At 41.9% G+C, this 4911-nt stretch overlaps 1 pseudogene; it reads left to right on the top strand.

Moving 5' to 3' along the window:
• The first annotated feature begins 612 nt into the window (after nucleotides 1-612).
• On the top strand, nucleotides 613-1109 carry LOC112303478 (large ribosomal subunit protein eL21-like; annotated as a pseudogene).
• Nucleotides 1110-4911: the final 3802 nt, after the last annotated feature.

The following is a 4911-nucleotide window of genomic DNA, read 5'->3' as shown; positions in this document are numbered from 1 at the left end:
CAATTAAAAGGCCATATAACTCAATGAAAAGAGAAGACACTTGGCCTCAGTTTCTCCAATGGTTCTGCAGGGAATGATGGCTCTGGCCCTTTACTTTGAGGAGTGAAAATCCTGTGGGCGTGAAGTCAGCAGACCCTGACTGGGAAGGCAGAGCTGCAGTTCTGCTCCATCCGCTGTGTTCTTAGCTTCGCTTGCCTCTTTGATCACTCACGCCAGTGTGATCTTTATTTTATGCACATCATCCACTTACATTTGGGAAATGTATGTTTTCTTCCTCCTTCCAGCTGTTAATCTTAGTAGATTGAGAGAAAACATTTTTGAGACTGTAGTTTTATGTTAACATGTTACATTTGTGATTATTTTTTGGATAATCTCCTCTGGAGATCTGTGGCTATGACTAAAGTTATCTAGCCTGTTTCCATTGGTCTCCTGTGCTTTCCTCCTTTCCACTTCTTTTCTCCATGGTGGCTTTCAGCTCTCCTCCCTCCTCCCTCCTTGATTTCCCTCTTTTGTTTGTGCCTTCCACTTATTATCTGCTAATGAAATCTCTTATCTTAGCCTGCAATTTAAAACTCCATTAGGTTTACTTCTTTTTGGCAGGAACCACCATCTTCCAGTAATTTGCCAAAATGACTAACACAAAGGGAAAGAAGAGAGGTACCCGTTATATGTTCTCTAGGCCTTTCAGACAACATGGAGTTCGTCCTTTGGCTACATACATGCGAATCTACAAGAAAGGTGGTATTGTAGACATCAAGGGAATGGGCACTGTTCAGAAGGAATGCCCCACCGATGTCACCATGGCAAAACTGGGAGAGTCTACAGTGTCACCCAGCACGCGGTGGGCATTGTCATAACCAAACAAGTTAAGGGCAAGATTCTTGCCAAGAGAATTCATGTATGAATTGAGCATATTGAGTACTCTGAGAGCCGAGATAGCTTCCTGAAACGTGTGAAGAAAAATGATCAGAAAAAGAAGGAAGCCAAGGAGAAAGGCACCTGGGTTCAACTGAAACATCAGCCTGCTCCACCCAGAGAAGCACTTTGTGAGAACTAATGGGAAGGAGCCTGAGCTGTGGGAACCCATTCCCTATGAATTCATGGCATGACAGGTGTGGAAAAAAAAAAGACTTCTATACTGATAAAAACAAACAAACAAACAACACTCCATTAGGTTTAATGTAACAGATACACTATTGAAGATATCTTCCCCCAAATTAATATTAAGAGCCCTCTGAATAAAGAGGATGTCCTTATAAAAAGTAAAGAGCGTAGTCAGAAGGAATAAGCCATCTATAGTTCACTTTATTAATTGCCTAAGAACATATATTTAACATAGACTTGAAGACATGAAAGAATTTGCTCGTCACACCACACACATGGTTTCATTTAGGGCAGGGAGCCTGATCACAGCTTTAGAAACCAAAGTCCTCGGCAAGATTTTTAGTTTCATTACGTACTCACTGAAAACTTGAGCAGGTCACTTAATTTTTCTCAGCCTTAATATTCTTCGATGTTAAAAGTAGATGAGAATTTAACTCCCAGATTTTTTGAGACATCAAGAAATGTAATTTCACAGCTTCAAAGACCTAAAAGTGACTGAGAAAAAGGTAAAGATGGACTTTAGTTACATTTCCCTTTCTTTTGACAACCTTGAATTGTGGTATTATTGTTCTCCACAGAATTCTAGATACGTATCTTTAATACTAACATTCATCCTTGCCTACAAGTAAGTTTTACTTTGCAGGTTTTCCATGATTGTGGTGAGAATGGAAAGACCTCATAAGAATGTATCTCTAAGCAATCCTGTACTTGTTAGGTGAAACATCATTTAGTTACAAGTATTATTTTAGAAGGATTTTTTTTCTTCTTTTAAATTTTTATTGTTATTCAAATACAGTTGTCTGCCTTTATTTCAGAAGGATTTAATAGAGGGGAATACATAAATGAACTTCAGAGAACCAGGTACTTTTGAATTGAAATTAAGGTAGAAACAGTTCATTCATGTGTTCATAGTTTCTGGTGTAGATTAATAACACCAAACATCTGCAGGCAGTGGGAGCAGAGTTAGGAGCAGCACTAAGACTCTGCCTTCACAGAGCTCACGCTGAAGCTCCAGTCTGGTTTTAGGCATCAGGAACTGGCCTGCGTAAGTCAGGAGGACGTCTACCAAAGCCTACAATGAATGTAAAGCTTTAATATTAACTGCAGGGGACCAACGTGTAACACCCCCAAATATACCTCTTTAGCACATTCATTATTTTGATATGGTTACTTTTTAAGAAACGGCAGACACAGGAGAAACTCTGAAAATGGAGGAAAGTTTACCCACGTAAGAAAAATGTACATTTATAAGGGAACCCTCCATTTTTTAGGGTGTTTTTCTGTCTGTACCAGGAATGGGAGGATGATTAAATCAGTGGAAACTCTTATCCTTGTTTACTGTGCTTTTCCTGATACCTCCCATAACTGACTTTCCCTGCACCCCACGCATCTTTCGTGTTTAGCTGGAGATGGTACTGGAGGTGATGGCTGAGGCCATTACAGGGAGTTGCTTTTTCCCTGGGTGTTTCCTATGCATATAAGAGGTGTGCATGTTACTAAACTTCTCTTTGTCTTTCTCTTGTTAATCTGTCTTCTATTACAGAAGGTTCTCAGCCAAGGACCTAGAAGGGTGGAGCAAAAAGTACTTTTTCTCCCCTACACAACTGAGAGCTAAAAGGTGCAGTGCTCACACAGAAGAGATGAAGCACAGGCTTCAAAGACACAGGCCCCAGGAAGCACACTTGTTATGTGTTCACAGGGTTATATATTTTTGAAAGATTACAAAAGGAAAATACTTTTAGCAAAACCAGTTAATATCACTGCCTCTTCCCACTGTAACTTTTCCTCTATTGCGATCTTGCTTATGCAAGAGGCCTCGGAACAACAGTGGAATTCAGCTGAGGGACAACTCCACGAGTGATATTTTTTGTTTCTATTTAGTGGGATGTAATTCTGGGCATGTAGCCCTTCTGTGTGTAGATACGTTTTTATTAGTTGTGTTGGTAAAGAAATGACTCTGGGAGTCTTCCTACCCTTGACCTGCAGTCACTAGCAATGTGAGGTGAAGGGGTGGGGCCAAAGGTTGTGCTGTGAGGTGAGCATAATTTCCAGAGTGCTTAGCGCTGGAGGTAAGTGAGTAATAGCAGAGCCATAATTTGAAACACACGTCACCAGACTTCCTTTGGGAAAAATCTATAGGTTGCCTAAGAAACAATAAAATATTTTCAAATTTGAAAACAATCTTAAATGTTTGCTTGATATTACCAAAATTGAGTTGTAAAACTAAGAAATTGTTTGAATACAATCAATAATAAAATTATGTTTCCGTCAACCATGTTGGGAAAGGATGACCATTTGTCAAGACAGGAGGAGGAAAAGGGTGGGAAAGGGTGCAGGAGTGGGGTGTGTGAGCTGGTGAAAGCTGCATGTCAGAAGTCATGCTCACACCTTTTGCAGCAGGTGCTGCTGTAATTTTGAAGTGAAAGGTTCCCATGACCACTGCTGTGGTAGCTGGCGTTCACATTATATACTGCTGGCATTTTAAGTTAAAATTACTGCCTTGTTTCATACTCCCACTGCTGCTATTAAAAGGCTCTGATACCTCATGACTTAGAACTATTATTCCCAAGTAATAGGTTTACATGTTTCTTTAGAACAATTTTTACCTTTCCTCTCTTTATTTCTTAAAATTTCCACCAGTTCTGACTCTTGTATCAGTTTCTCAGACTTCCTCGGAAGGAAAACTCCAACATGGAGAATACTGCTCATTTTCAGAAGGGTTTATAGTATTCAATTACATTTGAAGTCACCTCATCATGTTCGGCTGTGCCTGAGAACTCCTGCGTGGTAGGAGTAATTGCATTATCTACCTACCAACCCCAGAGTCATATAATGCCTATAAGCAAAATTATGGTTCCATCTTTGTCTATTACTACATTACTGCAGAACTGGCTGCCTGTGTATCTGACCAAATTGTTAGGATGTGTTTGTCAGAGTATTGATACCAATTGCCTGGTGGCAGATCCCCTGGCCCCAGCAAGAGGGTAACAGGAGGAAGGATTGCAAGGAGCACAGGCAAGGCTAGTGAGATAATTGGATAGGAGGGGGAAGCCCTCCTACCCTCTTCCAGTTCCTGATTGGGGGTGGGACCAGAGGAAGGCAGGCACATGTACCATAGAGATCAGGACGGTGGCAGGGTGAGGTGCTACACTGAAGAAGCCTGCCAGTCTCTCTAGCCTGGGGAAGAGAAAAGATTGCTTGGAGGATGGGCCCTCCCAGATTGTGTAGAAGTTTGGGTTAAGAGAGCACCTGGTCCAACACACATGGGAAGACAAATACAGACCCAAGGGAAGGAAGGGACAGGGCTCTTACCCACCTTGTGACATACTGGCAGGTACATTCGTGGGACCTTCTGGTCCTGGAGGTCACATGGCCACTGGTGGCACTGGCCCCATATCTGGGCTCCAGGAGGGAGTCTGAAGCTGACAATGGCTGAGAGAAAAGCGAGCTGCCTGGATGACCACTCAGCAGCTGACTGTGGTTCCCAAGGGGTGGTATTTAGAAGGGAAGAAGGAAATCTCCACGCTGCCTTTGGTTTTGGCCTGACTGAGGGTGGCTGGGATTTCTCTGGTTTTCCTGGAGGGGATGGGCTTTGAGTTAAGAGTTTGCCATTCTCCCAGATTGTGTAGCATTTGACTAAAGACCTCTTTCCTTTCTCACCAACCTCTGCCTCCAAAATTTGCCTATTGGTGATGGTGGGCCACCAAATCCCCATTTTGGTTCAGTACAGTATACCAAATATAACCGATGAGGATATATATTCTTTCTGGAGTATTACTACTCCTATGGAGTGCTATAAAATATATG

Source organism: Desmodus rotundus, chromosome 5 (genome assembly GCF_022682495.2).
Source record: "Desmodus rotundus isolate HL8 chromosome 5, HLdesRot8A.1, whole genome shotgun sequence".
NCBI classification, from domain to species: Eukaryota; Metazoa; Chordata; class Mammalia; order Chiroptera; family Phyllostomidae; genus Desmodus; species Desmodus rotundus.
This window is presented reverse-complemented; position numbering and strand designations above follow the sequence as displayed.